Source organism: Lethenteron reissneri, chromosome 18 (assembly GCF_015708825.2).
Source record: "Lethenteron reissneri isolate LAM-NWPU_2019-01 chromosome 18, ASM1570882v1, whole genome shotgun sequence".
Taxonomy (NCBI): Eukaryota; Metazoa; Chordata; class Hyperoartia; order Petromyzontiformes; family Petromyzontidae; genus Lethenteron; species Lethenteron reissneri.
The window spans coordinates 9,483,794-9,502,347 of record NC_083796.1 but is presented as its reverse complement, the minus strand read 5'-3'; the positions used below and the strand labels follow the sequence as shown (position 1 = coordinate 9,502,347).

At 46.9% G+C, this 18,554-nt stretch overlaps 1 long non-coding RNA gene across 2 annotated transcripts in view; it reads left to right on the top strand.

The window, feature by feature from the left end:
• LOC133343846 (uncharacterized) overlaps window positions 1-18,554 on the top strand; it is a 60,055-nt gene that overhangs the window by 2,902 nt on the left and 38,599 nt on the right. The gene's annotated exons all lie outside the window — the stretch shown is intronic.

Sequence of the window (18,554 nt, the reverse complement as noted above, 5' to 3'; positions counted from 1 at the left end):
TGAATTCGGCCATGGAAATTGCCACGTTTCTTCGTACTAAAAAACACTCCCCCCCCCCGCTCGCCCGCCCACCCGCCCACAAACTCATAATCCGTTACATTAACATTGGTTGAGGTTATAGAATCAATAACCTTTTTTTAAAAAAGAAATATAACAGTTATTACCGCGCTCTGTCGCTTAAATGTTTATTACCGTTCCATAACTCTCAATTCGCACGTGAAATAAATAATGAAGTGTCCAATTTGTGTCACGTTTAGCTACCTACCTCCCCCCCCGTAAGACAGCTTCAAGAAGTCGTCTGCCGTATGGGTGCGGCAGACGTCACCACGGCTGTATATGATTTCAGGTCTGGTGGGTGAATAACCAAAAGAATCTGACGACTAACTCGAACACCCACTCCCCGACACTCGCGATTTCAATCCCAGAATGGTGTCAACAACACGGGGGCAATGCACGTGCTTTATGTATCGTCGTCATCGTCATCCTCTCGGTTGTCTTCAAACAATTAGATTTTGTGTGCTTGGTCTTCCTCGGATTTAGAGGTGTACTGGGGCGAGACGTTAAAATGATTCTCATTGAATTCTTGAATTTTTGACAGGTTAAGATTATGAATAAATACGTCCGATTTTATTTTTAAATTAAAGGTATATAATATACACATATTTCGCGTTGAATATAAGCAGCATGAACAAGTTAGCCGACAAACAACATGCTTATAAAAGTGTGGTGCGAGGGAATTTAATCGTAACACTGCATAACCGTTCTATAGATCGTATTCAGTTTAATTAGAACTACAGTCTATATATTAGAAAAACAAGTACGGTGGTATATTCATCGATGCTGGTATAGGCTTTCGCACTGGCCTGCTCCGCTAACAACCCAGACGGCGACATCATAGGCGTCAATGTCAACAACGCGTTGATCTTCCACTGTACCCTCGATGCGATTTAAAGTTACGGCCCAAATGTTACATTTCGCTGTGTATTTGTTTTACGTCGTACGTGCACGCATGTCGCTTTATTGCGTGTGTACACACGCACGCGTGGACTACAACTTGCCGAATGTGATTACAGGATACGGTTAACAATATATTGTAGGTATAGATTAATTAGCCTACTCTGGGGTATATAAACAAGAGTCGATAAATGTTTAATTTGTATTGATAACTTCCTTTGCGATGCGCTTTTTCGTCGTCATATATTCACGTTCTTATCAACTACATCGAGGTTATCACGACAGCGCATCGCCGCTATCTGTTATGAATGTTTGCATTTAAATATTCGTATATTAAGCGCGACTTTGTTAGTGCCTTGATACAAATAACTAAATCGTTTAAACCCCGACCGCATTTACGTACTGTATGGGCTTTACACCTTTGTTAACGTGATCAGGTTGGAGTAGTGGCGTGGTGGTTGGCAGACTTGCGCTTTGAACCCGACTCACCTGAGTTCGATCCCTGACCAATTGCGCGTGATATCTGAAACGTTCCACACCCCCCCCATCTCCACAACATCATCCTACTCTTTCACCTACCTGCGCTGATACCAGCGTAGTGAAGTATGGTCTAACGCCAACCCCCCGCCCACGATCTGTACCTAACAACGGTAGCTAAGAGGTCTTCATTCGGAAATAGATTTAAATGACGCTGTAAATATTTAGATTTTAAAAAAATTAAACGTAACCATATGTGTGTATACAAAATATTTCCCATATATATGCACAATTTAGCCTGTTGAAGATAATCACATAAATGCACAATTACATTAATCCTATTACGCATCAGATTTCCATCTTACACCGACATAAACAATTAAATTATGTTGCTAGATATCAACTACGGTGCACGAGAGTGATGTTAACAGCTACACATTCAATACCGTCCCGGACAAATTTGATTCACCCCAATACATAGTTCTTCATTTTTAATCTCCAACTCATTCATTTAAACAAAAACGTAGAAAAACGCGTTTGTTTCCACGTTCATTTTTTTTCCTTGAACGGTCGATGATCTGCCGTTGACTTAGACTCTTAGGGGGACTTTGCATCTTTTGAAATAAACAACATCACGGCACGACACGACCCCTAAGTATAGCGCCGCTCGTAATTAAAAGCCGGGGCGGAAAACAGCGTCGCCTTTCTTTTCTTCCGTTAAGCTTCTGTCATTACGAGGCACCGTGTTTTGCCCGCTGTGCCTTTTCTCTGTTTTTATTCGCCCCCCGTTCCACTACCTTCGCGCGTGTGTGTGTTTTTATGGCTACAAAGTGGAGAGAGACGGAGGTGGTGGTGGGGGGGAGAGAGAGAATGGAGGCAATTCCTTTTGTGCAAACATTTACCAAACTCACTTTGGCCGGGGACTTGTCTTTCCCTCCTACTCAATCAAAAAGTCTAATTATTTTATTGCCCCCCCCCCGCCGCCACCACCACTACCACCTCATCCCTCCCTGCCCTCCCGCCCCCCTTATTCTCAAAAGTGCCGCAAAGGCGATTAGAGGCGACGTGGTCACGACGAGGGCGAGGTTTGGGGGTAGAGACCACGGCTTTGCACGGTCGGAGCCCGCTATAAAAACGACGGGCAGGCTGGCCAGGAAAAGTTGGCGGGCGGGCCCGACAAGGGATGGTGGTGTGGTGGTTGGCGTAGCTGGCTGGCTGGCTGGAGGGGTAGGAGGCGTGCAGGTGGACGGGAGGACGGGGGTGGGGAGGTGAGGGAATAACATCCGCCTTTGGTTTGGCGCTCCGCTTGGGAAACGAAAACCTGCACGGCCGCTGTTTTGCTCAGTGCGCCTACGCAGGTTCACGATCCGTGATTGTGCGATGAACGGTCGGGAGTGGTCTTTTAGTTGTTGGTATTGTTTAAGAATGCCGAGTGATTAATGTGTTGATAAACTAAATATGTATATTCGCTATAACGCTGGCGAGAATATTAGTAGTGTAATAAAGTAAGGGTTAGCTCTTTGTCAATCCACTGCTGGATGATGAAGGCCTCCTCGCGCTGTTTGACCCATGCTTCATCATCACGCCCCTGGTAGGTGGGGGAGGGAGAGGAGGTTATGTGCTGGGGGGGGTTGGGGGGGGGAGATCGGTTCAGGTTTCCATCGCCACTGATGTCAGCCGTGACAGGGCATCAAACTCAGGTCGCTGGGTTTGTCGCAATGTGCGCTAATTACTGCTCCACCGCTCTCCCATTTATACGAAGTATATATGCGTATACAATACTGGATAATACGTGCATCGTATATCTACATGCACGCGTGCTCTGATATACACAGTGATGTAAACGTTAACATGTGTACATCAGTACGTCTGTACTTATATCTATATATATACGTTAGATTATATTCGTATACATCCGCGCAAACGCGCACGCAAGGATTACATTTGCAAATGATATACGCCATACGTTTGAAAGGTTCCGACGCATTTGATTGAATGACCGCATACCTATTTAGTGATGCGATGTTAAACGCGTTGCTTGTCGGCGAATGTAACAAGGCGACGTTCAGATTGTGGTCGAATGCGCGAGTCAAGAACATAGCAAGAACAGGTAAGACGCTGCTACATCGACTATAGGACGTGGGCTTGCTGCCGTCTACAACCTCGCCTGCACGTCGCAACAGCAAGCCGGCTCGTGAAATCCAGCGGGCGCATTGCATTGGTCCCTGTCGTCCTGCGCATTGCCTCGAGCCCGTGCAGTCGTCGCGCACTCGACGACGAGGTTCGTCATCGTCACTTTCTCGTCGTGCGATGTTTACAATCCGGAGAGCCACTTGCTCCAAACGCCGTCTCACTGGGTGTTGGAAGGCGGCGTGGAGGCGCGGCGGCGATGGGGTTTATTTATCCTCCACGCGCGGCGACTCTTCCGTCTCTAATCGCTCCGGAGAGCGATACAAAGTGGGAAGAGCGGGGGGCGGCAAGGGGGGGGGGCTCGTTTTTTTTTTAGTTGCGCTGTCAAGAGTCCTTGAGAGCGTCCGTCCACCAAACAGCAACCTTTCACTCACAACGTATCCGTCTTGGCGCGCGGGTACGAGAAGGAACGGATCGTGACAAGCGCTGACCCCTCCCGTGCCCAAACTCACCACCACCCACCCCCACGACCCGTTCCGAACACAGCAGCAGCTCCCCTCCCCCCCCCCCGTTGCCCCCGCCCCCCGCTGCCCCCCCCCCCCCCCGTTGCCCCCGCCCCCCGCTGCCCCGCCCCCCCTGCTGCCCCCGACCTTTAATCTTCCCCCTCCTCCACCGCGCCCTTCCCCGGACGTACCGTACCGTACCCTCTCCCCGTGCAAAGGTTAACCGTCCTGCCCGCGAAACAAAAAAAGTGGCCCCTATATAGCATGCAGGGCACTCGTTTGGCACGAAGCGGCTTTGAAACGGGTTTCGCTTTTTTTTCTCTTCGGGAGCAAGTGCCAATTAGGCCACGGGCGCGGAGGTAAATACCGCGCAGGATTCGGTCATTGCACTTTTTATATCTATCGGTAGGCAGCGCGTAGCAGGTGTATTGCTGCTTCGTATCTTTGCCCCCCCCCCCCATTGTTAATACAATGTTAATTTTGAGCCCTGTGTTCGTAAAACGGCTTCCCATGGCCGTGTCGGTCGTGAGGGTTTTGTTCTACGGACCGAGATCACTTGCCTCGGTACTCAGTGGCTGGGAATCGAACTCAACTTACCCCGGGGTGATCCGTAGCCAACGCTCTGCCACTTTGCCCGCATGTGCGCATTGATAATTATGACAACGCGCATAGACTGCATGTTTTATTTCCGCTGGCCTCGCAAAAACGACTCACACTTTGCACGCAACAAGTCAGACACCTGTTAATGACATCGCATTGTCGTGTGTGATGTCTTCAACACTTGCGCGGTGCAGCGAATTCCGACTTTTATTTAGCTTTTTTTTTGCACGACTCTCCTGCGTGTGTATTAGAGTGCACACGCACTCACACACAGTCCGTCCAGGTATAGCATTGTCACATACATTGGTGTACAATTCACCCTATCATAGAAATGCTATTATAGTGCTCCTACAGCGAGTTCACTTTAATTCAGATGCATCATTCTGCGAGTTTGTTCGCAAAGGGTGAAGGGGCGATGACACTTGCTCGTGCGTAGTTTGCTGCACGTGTTTACGTTGAACTTCTTTCGCACCGCACGTAGCCAACCGTGCTAGTCGGAGGTGCGGCGGGTGGGGAAGGACAACAAACTCAACACAAAAAGCAGCTCCCAAGAAATGAGTTGCCGGCTTGATGATCGTATCGCAGAGTTACCATGGGAGATGGCGAAGGCTTAGGTGGAGGGGGGGAGGGCCTCCTCCAGCAGTGGATTGATCATGGCTGCTCTGCTCCTGCTGCTGATAGTTCTACAGGATGCCCCCCTCCCCTCCCTTGGCACCGGTTCGCGCATTGTTGTTATGAACCTGGCAACCACTGAGGTCCATTCCCGACCACGGCTAAGACCAGTGGCGCGGGATATAGGAACCTTGGCAGCGTCCGCTTCACCAACTCGCAGCGACCAGCGTGATGAAGTATAGTCAAACAACTCCAATGATATCCCCCCCCCCCTTCATCCAGCAGTGGATTTTATAAAGGACTGCAAATTCCCGTGATGGAATTCTACAAACATATTATCCACGCGAGGAGCTACACTTACTTCTTTTCATTGGTTGTAACTCCAGCGCCTCTGAAACAAAGTTGGGCACGAACCCGCACATTCTTCACGTGCAATATATCAACTGGAAACAATTATCCGCAAGCTGCTCACGTGTGACCATTTTTCTGTTTTTTAAATGCGCCGACGACCAAACAATCTGCATCAACCAATTAGTAGCGACTCTTTACAAAAAGAGACAAAGATCCCCTGTATAGCCTCAACAGACTGTTGGGGCAAGTGCTGTTAGCGAGCACCTATGAAGGGCGTGACGGCACACGAGGGGGGTGGGTGGCCAGCACCACGCCCGACCGCCTTTGTCTCCCTAGTGGCGATGTTTTTTTACACAACGCACCAGGTACTCATTTGCGGCTGAGTCGACGTAGGGGAGACCCAGAACCGACCGGTTCAGATAATCGTCACCGGTGTTGGTCGTGAGCGGGAATCGAACTCGGGACGCCGGGTTCGTAGCGCAGCGTAGCGCTAACCGCTACACCACCGCTCTCCGCATAGGCACACACACACACACGCGCGTGCACACATTCGCCCAGCAAAGTCCCGACTCGTTTATTCCACACAACTAGTTTCAGTGGATTTTATTTGCGTGTTCAAAGAAGACGCCTACTAATAAAGGCGCACGACTGTTCATGTTTTTGTTTATTCGGTGAACCCGGAGGTGTCGCTTGCGACCACGTGACGGCAACGATGCTGCGTCATCGTTGCGCATCTTCTGATACCTATAAACATTTCAATCTGTAGCCTTCCTTTGGCACGCTTCGTATTGCTCACTCTATCACATTTTCCGGCGGGGGGGGGGGGGAATACAACAGCCTGCGTTTCATCACCGGTGCTACGACGGCGGGCTCCGTTGCGGCAGATGTTTAATGTTATGCTCATACACCGGTTATTCATATGCATACTTTGGGCTGGGCACGTGTGGTGTGTGCGGTTGCTTTTCCTTTCGTGCCCTCCTGCATGGCGTTGTCCAAAAAAGAATGGAATTAAATAAAAATCAACTCTCTCCCCGCACCACCCCCCCCAACTGCTTTGGAGCACACGGCCGGCAACCGCGCGCGGGCGCGTGTTGGTGCGACTGCGACGGGGGGCTGGTTGGTTTGGGGGGGGGGGCAGATACGGAACGCGGAAACAACCACCGCGCGAAGGAAGGGAACGAACGGAGGAGTGGGTGCCTGGCTGGGTGGGTGTAGGGGGGCAGCCAGAGAAATAAAAGTAAAAGCTTTGTACGCAGCGATATTTACCAACCGCTCGACCGGGTGCGAATTATCATCACTTTTTTTCTATTTACGTGGTTTTACCGAAAGACCCAAAGAATAGAAGATGCAAAAAAGAGACAACAAAAACAACAAACGAGTGGGGGGGGGGGGGTGTCTGATGGAATTTTTTTTTCTACTAAAGACTGCCGCTGAATTATTAAGGCTGCGCGTTAGTTTTGCGGGGAGGAGGAGGAGGAGGCGGGTGGGCTGGGGGGGCGAGTCAGGCGCTGCGCTGATAACCGCGCCGCGAGGATGCGATGAATGCTCCAAGGAGCCGCCAAAGAGGAACGCGTTAATAGCTTCACACGGCCTAATGCAGCGACATCGCGGGCATTTCATTTGTTCCTTCGCGCGCAGCCTCTGGGGCGCACGGATAACTTTAAAGAGAGGAGGGGAGCGTAGAGAGAGAGAGGCGGGGGGGGGGTGTAGGGGGTGGTGAGGGGAGGGGGGTATAACCCCCGCGAGAGTTACCATCCGAGACCAGTAAATTAAAGACGCCACGGACATTCCCTTGTCCCGCTGCTCAATAAAGTGACGAGGTAGTTACGCTCTCCTGTATAGCGTGGGGGTTTGGAGGGGGGAGCTGGTGGGGGCGGGGGGGGGGGTAGAGTTGGGGGGGGGAGGGGAAGGGCAATTTCCAGAGCTCGCGGAAAAACAAAAAAAACCCCGTTTCTTAATTCTTAGTAGCGGTGTAGCCGTGCTCCACGCGGAGTACACCCACACCACCTCGTCGCGCGTTCGACCGATAAGGAAAGGAGAGAGAGAGAGAGGAGTGGGGGGGGGAGAGCGGGGCGAGGACACCGTTAAGCGTGGGCCGTGGGTGACTTTGACGGGCAGGCAGACATCGGGGATAGCGGGGGTCGAGCAAGATGCCGGAGCGCGCCGTGATTCTTGAAGGCAACCCCCGCGTGTCCCGTTGTCCATCTCGCGGGCCGTGGCGTGAAACACCCGAGCGGGCTTTTATGAACGCGCAACACATCGAGGCCATATCCGGCCAGCCAGCCATGCAAGTCAGCCGGCAGCGGATTCTCTCTTTCTGCCGGACTAAAACGCAACGAGAGCACAGGACACACAGCAACGCAAGCCGCTTACGTTTCTGTAATGCACGCTCTCTCGCTCGCTCTCTCTCTCGCTCGCCGGGGGCGATAGCAGCGTTTCAAAAGAAAATGATTGGGTGGTAATTTGAATGATGGCAATTGAAATCTCAGCGTGTTGCAGCGATCCGAACCAACACAAGTCGGAATGTGACCGGGAGAATTAACACCTGTGTCATTGCCAAGTCGTTTGTCGTGAGTGCCTGCAGATGCATATTTTATTTGGCGAGAAGAATTCGTTTCACGTTTAATTTCATAGTCACGGCATTACTGTAAGTTTTGAATACACTTGAAGGTAGTCTTTTTTTTATTACAATATTTTAACTTGACCGATGGAGTAGATACATCTCGTAATAGAGGTGTGATCCATAGATTATAGCTCTGCTCGAGTTGTGTTTTATTTCAGAAACGTTACGTTATACCTACCCATTGTTTAGTATATGCTCGTATCATGAGAATGTTACATTTTATAACGTGTGCTATTTACAATAATGTTATGGGATTCCTTGCGGATGATAATGTTGTGGGGTGAGCTAGATATTTCCGTGATTATGATATTATGAAATATATTTAAGTGAAATAAAACGTGAGAGAATTGCTCACAAAGCATTGATGTTATTTTTTATTTTTCGATTTAAAGCTTTCGTGATGTTATTGTTTCGTGGCAATGACGACAATTCCATTGGTGAATATTCGGTTCACTGTGAATGTGTAAACAGGCCGGACAGTGGTTGACAATTATTAACAACTTAAACAGCGGGGCAACACATAAGAACACACACGGCACATGTGCTCCCGCTAGTGTGTTAGCATGAACCGGTTACTCACTCATACTTCAGTTTTAACTAATTGTCTCCCAAATGTGTGTGTGTGTGTGCGCGCTTAGATGGACGGATTAATAATAAATATAGACAATTCGTGGTGACAAAAGCCGTGTCAGGCCAGTCTGCTTAATGTCGAGTGGTACACGTTTACGACAGTGCATCAACAAGCAAACACCTGGTGTTGTGGCTGGGTCTGTTTGCTTTGTTTGCAATGGCTTTCGTCGTGTTTACGTGCGCGCGCGCGCGTGTGTGTATGCGCGTGCGTGCGTGCGTGCGCGTGTGCAATCCACACACATTCCGTGGACGACATTCGCCCTTTCAGATTCCCATTCAGCACACGAGGCAAGTGCTATTTCCCAAAACGCACAAAAAATTCAGTATCTTCCAAATGACAACTTACGTAAATGTTAAGCGGTAGAATGGGTTAAGAACAAAAATGGGGGGGGGGGGAGGGAGGGGGGCTAAGGAGCTTCAGTGCCAACGGACACCAGGTCTTTGTTTGTGACCACTGGAATCTCGCGCCAAGCTGCCCAGCCAGCCAAACAGCCACTCATTGTCCATGGCAAACAGAGCTTCTCTCACTGGAAAAAAGGCTGGAGGTCATTCCGCAGAGGCCGGGGTCAGGGGTGAGCATGTTTATTTCAGCGGCATTTGAAGCCGCTGGCAGCGGGGATTGCCACGCGGTGAGGCCAGCGCAGACGCAGGAGGCGGCCACGCAGAAATGTTAAAGAGGGCCTAAAAAAAAAGAAAGGTTCTGCAATTACAAACCTCAGGGCTGCGCGATTATTTAGCAAGCGCTCGCAGGTCTGTTTCACCTCGGCCCCAACTTGACGGTGTCAGTGCGATAGATGAAACCGTGGCCAACTGCATTTGCAATCTACGAAGTATAGGGTGTGTCTGGTGTGTGTGTGTATATGTTGAACAACAACGACGACGATACACGGACACAAATGCACAACAGAGAATTTCATTCTTGTTGTTTCCGAAAATAATAATACAGAGAAGCCTGCACAGCGTGCATTAGCAGGTTGAATGTAATCAAATAAATTATAAAGGCTAAACACACATTAACTTTTCTTTATAAAGCGAACGCTTACATTTGTGTTAAATATTAGCTATGCGGTTAATTAAAGGCAACATCCCTCCGTTTCCATGGAAAATCTTTGCCGCGACGTTTTCCTTCCCATCTCGTTTTCATGCGGCGAACTCCGTGTGATTGGATTCAGCCTCACATTTCCCAACTTGTTAGTTTGTACAACCAATTTAATACTCGGGCAAAAGTCAGAATGGGTGCTGAACCTAAAGCAACAACATTTGTGTTGTTTATTTATTGCAATTTGTTTATTCATGAAATGCTTGTACACGTTGCAAAGTGTAAAACAATTACGGGCACGATGGACGGAACCAAATTAATTCTGGGTGCGCTATGGTAGACTCCACGTGTGTTGGACGAGTGGGTGCATGGTTATTGCTGCTCGTTAGTTAGGGAAGAACACACATTTTATCACGGCGTTATCACACGCAGCTGACAGCTGTATAAATTGCCCTGACATAGTGATGCATGTAGCATTATTGAATACTCATATTTTTTTGCTATATATACATTATATAGGAATAATTTACACTTTTTAACTAGTTTTGGCCATAGTTTTACATTTCACTAATTAGCATCTGAGAAAAAAATTCTATAACGATGGTTGTTAAAAAAATGAGGATTTTTTTTTCGCGTTAATTACGTTTTTGCAAGTTTTTTTCTCTCACGAAAAACCCTTTATGTATTCCTAAATAGGAGCATGCAGGTTTAATAGATATGAATGTAGTTAATGTAATAAAATGTCATGTTTGTATTTTTTTGGTTCAATGTTTACTTTATACTAAGTTCATCCGGTTGGACGTATGATGAGCCAATGCATTATCGCATGACTTGCCTGCTCCAACCAACATTGCTCAGTGCGCATCTTCTTGCCATACGCTGTCAAGTTAATTGTTGCATTAAGTGGCGATGCATTGCTCAAAGTACACCTCGGGTTTTCTGCCGGGGCTTAAACCTGGCAAATTAACATAGGGTTGATTTAATGTTCTTTTCAAGGCTTTTCAGAGGGCACTCCAGAACAATGCTGGCAGATCACGTAATGGAAATGCATTGCTTTTAACACACTCGCTGACGCTACGTTACAATGCGGTTAATACAGTATTACTACTGCCTGCAACTTTATAAGCAAGATTTGCACCTTTTACCTAAGTTCATTTACTTGTGTACCACAAGGCTGTATGTCTAATGTAAGTATATACGTAAATACTTAAGCAGCCACGGGGGGTGGGGGTAACACTGTGTGTTAGGTGGATTGTGTCACCAACGTGTTCCATGGGGATTGTGTATATATATCAGGCATTGCATACTTTAAAATGTGGAATGACAGGCCACGTGTAAAGACCACTGTGTTTATTTGAAGTGTCACTTTAACTATTGTACGTATGTTGAACTTATATCACGAGTGCAGTTCACGCTCCGCAGACGTAAATCTAGATGCGGTGTCATGAAGCATTTTATGAACACATTAACATAAACTGTTTTACATTTCATTATTGGCTCTGATATAACTATGTATCACAAAATAGTCCACTGGGGAGACAAAGGCGGCCGGGCGTGTTGCTGGCCACCCATCCCATCGTGTGCTGTGCCGGCCATGATAGGTGCTCGCTAACAGCACTTGCCACAACAGTCAGTCAAAAGGCTATACGGGAGGGACCTTTGTATTTGTACGTACGTATGTGTGCATGCAAAATAGGGTTAAGTTTGTCTTAACATTTCTAACTGATGTATGTAAAAGACAGACACACGGAACAACAAAAGGCCCAAGAAAAATCCCAAATGGATTTTTTTAAAGTAAAAGATCAACTAAGTGTAGGTTAGGCACCAAGTCAGGAATTTAATTAACTTTGTTGGTGAGTAATTAATAGTGTGGGGAGAGAGAGAGAGAGAGGTGGTGATGGACAGCTGTATCAAGGGTGTGCCTCCCACCTCCTGATGAAGGGGGTTTCTCTATCTCGACGGAGGGTCTTCCCTTTGTTTCATGCCTAAGTCGTGGGTCGCATTGCCACTCCCTGTTGTCATCTCGACAGCGCCGCGCCATTTGTACCCCGCGGATGAACAAAAAAGAAGAGAGAGGGAGAGAGAGGTACGCACCAAAACTCGTGCTGAGACGCGCCAGCGCACAAGTGGTGGTGGTGGTGGGGGAAATAACAATGCCAGAACTGTTTTCACTTTTAAGCCAATGATGTAATAGTATTAAAGCAACAGTCAAGGTGTCGGCATATAATTAGCGTTGTTTAATTGAGTGCATTGTCTGCTTTGCATGCATTTGAAAGCAATCTCAAGTTTTAATGGTTTCTTTAAATAATTCTGAAAGTATTTGACGCGGTTATTTATTTATTTAATTAGTGCCTCTATTCCACACTCGTCTCCCAATTAATATAATTCGCGATAAGTAGAAAAATCCAATTAGGAAATCTTCGCTTTGTCCAATAATTGGCGAAGTAAAATTACGGTATAATTGAAAAGTATGCTTTTCAAAAACTACCAAAATATTGCGTTCTAAATGTTGAAACACGCACGCCAAATTGACTTGTTGTGTTCTTTGTTGTTTGATAAATACATATCAACACGCGCAATTGTGTAAAAAAAACATTGCCTTCATTCAGTCTTGGTGGAGTTGAGGGCCCCTTTAGGACGTGGTCGAGTTCAATGTGTCCTTTTGAAAGGGAAGATGGCAAAAAGTTTCAAGCAGCATCTCGTCTCTCGAGCACAAATTACATTGCCAAGGACACAAGGCAACTCCCGCTTCCACGTTAGCGGACATCATTTCACCGCGGAGCACCTCGTCAGTCACTATGAGCTCCAGTTAGGTCCTTATAAAACACTCATGGTTAAATCCTGACGAATTGGAGAACGTTAAGAACATCCCAATAGGAGCCCATCACCACAGAGACAAGGCCACGAAAGGCCCTTTTGTTGGGAAATGTATTGCAAACTGAAGAGCTATGGCTATGGTAGCACTGCAGTGCATATATCCAAAAACCTTCCTCCTACAATAGGTCAGCTTACAATATAAAAAGGTGCTAATGAAAGATGCACCGATGGTACTTATTTTCCCTCCCTCTTCATAATGCTGCCTTTTATTTAGGTGACTTTCATTAGCCGTGTTTGCTCTATGGAACAATACTCGCATGCGAGGCAGAACGTGCACTTTCAAAACAAGAATGACAATAAAAACAAACAACAAAAAGAAATATCACCACATTATTGTGTCACTGGATGCAAAAAATAGGTTAATATTTGATGAGAAAATCCATGGTGCATAGAGTGAGAGGATTGCCAAAAGGCGTCAGTGTGGGCTGCTTAGAGCATCAAGCTACTCTCCACGTGTGTGAGTCAAGTGTGTAACAATGCCAATTCAATATCCTGCTGGAACTGGACTTTACATTGAGCTTGTGTAGTTATTGAAAGTCTTCATTATAAATGAATGTGCTTTCTCTAAAAAATCTACATCGCACAATTTTAACATTAAAAATTTTGCATTTGTGTTATTATTATTCTTGTGCTTGACATGTTGACTTCGGGCATAAAGATAAATGCTGAAAGTATTGACCATCTCGGACTTACTGTTGACAGTGATTATAACAACCAATGGAAACGAGCTACGGGAAATGGTTGATGGACTTAATAAATTCAGACACTGTCTTTTCGACAGACCTGTTCTTCACCTGATGACGGCTGCTTGCGTTGTGGCCGAAACGTCGTGAGAATGATTTTATTATGTTTTATTTGTATTGTTTTATTATTTCCCTTCTACGTGACTTTACCGAAAGAACCAAGAAGATGAATCCCTGCAGTCACGAAAGAAGCTTTAAAACGAAATTTAAGGCTGCAAAGTTGCGTTCAATGTAATTATGAACAAAGCAAACGTTACGCACAACACGTTCACTCTCCGTTGGAGGGACACATTTACAAAGACGCATCAAAGTATGTAACACTATCGGCGATTATTCAAGGCAGTCCAGGATCAAAATTATAAAATGAAGGGGTGACTGACAGCAGGATATAGAAAAGCAACGCGCGCACATGTAGCTAAAGAAAGACATTTTCGATCAGTGGATGCTACCTGCCATGACATAGGGGTCAGAAGCGTGGACTCTTGACAAAGGACATGGAACAAATGCCGAAAAGTACAAAGGGAAGCATGGAGAAATCATATGCCGTGGATTACACCGAGGGACAGAATGAGGAACGCGTGGATTACGGAACGAACAAGTGGGAGAGAGGTCCTGTTGACTGCAGTTGTCTGGGAGAACGTCACTTGAAGGGGACCAGAGCAGAGGACGGAACAGCAGCCAGCAGAGGGGCGAGGGTCGAGAGGACGACCACCGCTGAGATGGCGAGATGAGATCACCCCGGGCGGAGAGGCGAGGAGGGTTGGGGTTTTTCGCAAGATCTTGACAGATCGGTATGACGAGCAGTGAGGCCTTCGTCCAGCAGCGGATAGAAAATGGCTGCCGATGATAAACCAATATCTGACTCGGCTCAATCAGTTTGGTTTTGTTCGCGCGAAATTGCATCATTTCACCACAGTCTATGTTGTAAATGCAAAAAACAACACCAAATTGACTATTTCTAACTCAACTGCTTTTCTTGTTTTAGTAGACATTACTATTTTTTTCCTTCATTTCAGATCCCTCTATACCACATCTGTTGTGGTCAGAAAGTGTGAATCTGTCAACGTTTTCCGATATCTCGTCATTTAAATTTACCTGACCGTGCAGCAACTGTCCAGTTTTCACAAAAGCAGTTTTCTTTTGTATTCCCGTGGATGTTGAAGGCTATAATATAGGTTTTTTTCCCCCTCCACTGCAAGGACAGAATGTGCTGTTTTTATAATTGCAAAAGACTTTCATTTAAGCTCGCGCTGTCCACAAAAATCGATATTGTCAGTTGAGGCCTACTTTCCAGTCAACTCACTTTCTGCCGAGTGTGCTGCAATTTTTTTTATTTTCCGGAGGTCGCTGCCACCTCCAAATGGGGATCAACAAAGGCAAGCCACACGTGTTGGCTGTGCATCGTTTCTCCCCCCAAAAAACTCACTGCCAGTTACTTCAGTGTAAACAAAGCCAATGTATACTTGGCCAAGGGGTTCAAATAAATGTAGTTGTTTTTTGTGTGACTTGGGAATATAAAAGTTAACTAATAATAATATGCAAAAAATAGTAAACTTATATTTATGCTTGGTCGTGTACACAGGCAGCATTGTGGGGGAGGAGGAAAAACGACAACAACAACGACGACGCAAATGCAACATTTCACGTTATTTTATCAATGGGCTAATTGAATTCCCTTTAACAGTCATTGTTCGATACTTCACTTTGGACAGCTCTCACAATGGCCGGGCATCGACGATCTCGCTTCGCCAACGTGCAATGACGCTCCTTTGATTGCGCGCGTCGCTCCGTCACAAGCGCAAGGAATGCGGTGGTGTTGGGGGTGCAGTCTTAGCGGTGTGGCCCAGGAAAGCTGGGGGCCTGGCACTAATCCAGTGCTTCCATTTGCTTGGTAGGGTGAGCTGCCACCCCCAACCCCCAACCCCCAACCCCCCCGTGCGATTCCGTGTGAGGAGCTCTCCGTTATCCCGTTCCAACTTCTTCCAACTCCACCGACCTTGCCGGCCGGGGGCAGAGAGGCGGAATGGTCCCAGCTGACAACCGTGATTGATAAACTCAGACGTTCCGACGACGGGTTTCCTGTAGCACATCAAGACACTTCACTGCACGGGGCGGGCTGGCCGGTTGAGTGGTTGCGTGCGACGAGAGAATGAATCGGGAATCAAAAATCACTCATTCAAGTTCACGTGTGTGGTGCACGTTCCCTCTCGATCTGTCGTGGCGTTTTTTTTATTGTCACTGGAAACACTTTTAATTGAGAGTAGTACCACTTAGTAATGTGTTACACGGAGTTGCTCCCTTTAAATTGGCTCTCTTCTTTAATAATGTTATAATTCGCTCTCGCATTGGTGTGGTATCCTGCAGAGCATCCTTTTAACGAGTTCCTCTGTGCTACTGAATGTTCCAGCAGTGTCTACATCACGGGGTGAATATTTACTGTTAGCGCCAGTGTGTAGCACAGACCATCTCTTCCTTCCATGAAAGCAAAACATTTTCTCTGTACGAGTACCGTAGATTCCCGTTATGCAGGTGCTCTACAGAGAACGTTTCAAGCTCCGTTCTGATATTGACGCCACTGCCGCGTATCACCTCCCATTGTTATCCTTGTTATAACAATAATTTTAAAAGCACAATTTCTCACGCTTCGATGCCCATTCCAATTGCTGTATCTCAACAGAAACAACATTCCGCGGAAGAAAAAAAACCACCACGTGCGTAGACTTTGCCGCAGTCGCTCAGTGTGAAAACTGCAGCGCCCAGTGACTTTCCTCTTTGCGAGAATTCTCTCAGCTCCGAGGGACGAGAGGTCGGAGGCGGTCTGTTTTTTCCCCTTCCACGCTGCACAGATGGCATGCAGCCTGCAGGTTTTTTTTTGGTTAGCGGTACATGACGAAGCGTCCCTTGGGGGGGGGGTGGGGGGGGATGCCTTATATTTATTGCGCAGTTTACCGCCACCACCGCCAGCCAGCGAACAACCGCCGTGCGCGTTTGTGCCTGATTGTGAATTTCTGGCCCAATAAAATGTTCACCAATCTGCATGCCGCCGTACAGTACCAGCAGCCATCTGCGTCGTAAGTGGCCAAAGGTCTCTTGGAAGCTCAGTGAGGTTGAGCGTCCGTCGTCGACTGGCCGGTCGCGGTGTGCGTTGTGTTGTGTATATGCTCGAGGTTAGGCTCTGAGCCTTAAGCCACAGCAGTAGGTAGAGCAATTACAGCGTTTGCAAGGCACTGGATCCCCAGACACCATTGTATAACCACGCGCAGGAAGCTAGCGCTGCTAAAAGCTGACTCGGCTGCTAAAAAGTTTCACCACCACCACCATCCCACCCACCCACCCACCCCCGCGCGCGTGAGGAAAAGGTCTCCACGGTCTCTCTGCTCAGCTTGCGTCTTTGAAGTGCTCTCGTGTTTCGGCTCGGGGGAGCCACCGTGTGGGGTGGACGGAAGGGACAGCCGAGGCGGCCCTGTTTGTGCTTTCAAGCGCTGAGATACGCGTACAGCATGGGGAAATGTTTGCAAACACGGATTACGGTGGCCCAGCCTGCATTAAAAGGCCACCCTGAGGTTTTTGTTTTGTTGGCGTGCATCCAACTGCGCGAACCTGCGTTCTTTGCCTTCCACTCGGCAATATTGGCGCTTTCGAGATGTTTACGGTTCGATTTCTAAGAGGGCTTTTATTCCATAACCGTATTTTTTGGTCTCTGTTATGTGTTTCTGTTGTTGTTCTTCTTCTTCCATGTGTACTACATATGTTTGCTACGTACGTTACATTCCTTGTTTAGATTGCATGTTGGTTTGTCTTTGAAGACTGCAAATAATGTGCTCAGTAATTGCATAAGGATGTGCATGCTTAAATAAAACTCCGTGCTTGTGTTGGCTCAGCGTAGAAATCTATACTGGGATTGCTGATGCAGCTTGCAGTCTGAACTCATATGAACTGAATTAAGGAATTTTCCAAGAAAGGGCAAAGAAAGTATCATTTTTAAAGCTTACTTTTAGTGTCATTTTGGTGTCATTCTATAAAAAAAATGTAAGATAAAAAACGAGCCAATGCCGATTTTAAATGACGATAAATAAGCATACGCTGGTCGTCGTAAAATATTAATCCGAAAAAAATCACGTCTTAAATTACTTAAAGTAAATCATTAATTTTAATGGCAATACAAATATAGTGTATTTTTTTGGGTTCAAAGCAGCTACATCATCTTTTTTGGAAAGAAGAAAAGAAAAAGGTTACCGCAAAAAAATAAAACGTGAGAAAACATTGTTAAACCATAAACATCTTTGTTATACCACGCAGTAAATAAGATGAGCATGAAAGAAATGGGCTGGCTGAGACAGTGAGGGCATTGTCTGGGTAAGAGCGGCTCTGCCAAACACACTCTGGGGGCAGAGAGAACGCCATGCCGATGTTGTGGTTAGCAGAAATAACACAGCTGTCCAGAAAGCCAGAGAGAGCACCCTCCCAGAGGTGCCCCATGCCGGGAAAAAGGAAATATGAAAAGGGGTATAACAAAAAGAGAGAGACGGGGGGGGGGGGGGGGAGAGAGAAAAGACGGAGGAGGAAACGGAGCGCTATGTTTATTACAGCCCGCGTCTCGTGATTTATGGCCACGTTTTTTTGCCACGATTTCCTGGTCTTATCAGCCAGAACATGAACTGAATTGCAAATGTTGTCGTGACACATTTAGAATGCGCAGAGCAGACAGGTTCGCTGATACTCTTGCCATGGAAGCCTATAAATTGATCACCCTTCGATGTGAGTTGTTAGTCCATGCGTACTCCTTGGAAGCTGTGTTTTGTTCGCGGTAAAATGCTGCTTTGGGAGACAAGCTGAAAAATCACGAACAAAGCCAGGCGTGACTTCACTTAATTTAAATCTCACTCCTTTTGTTAAACTCATGAAATCCACCTTTTAAAGAAAGTGGCGGTCTATTCATTTTTGGAACGTGTGCATTGCTCTGCTTTATGACCACGTTACCAGATGTCATTTATTTCACACTGAAGAATAACAGG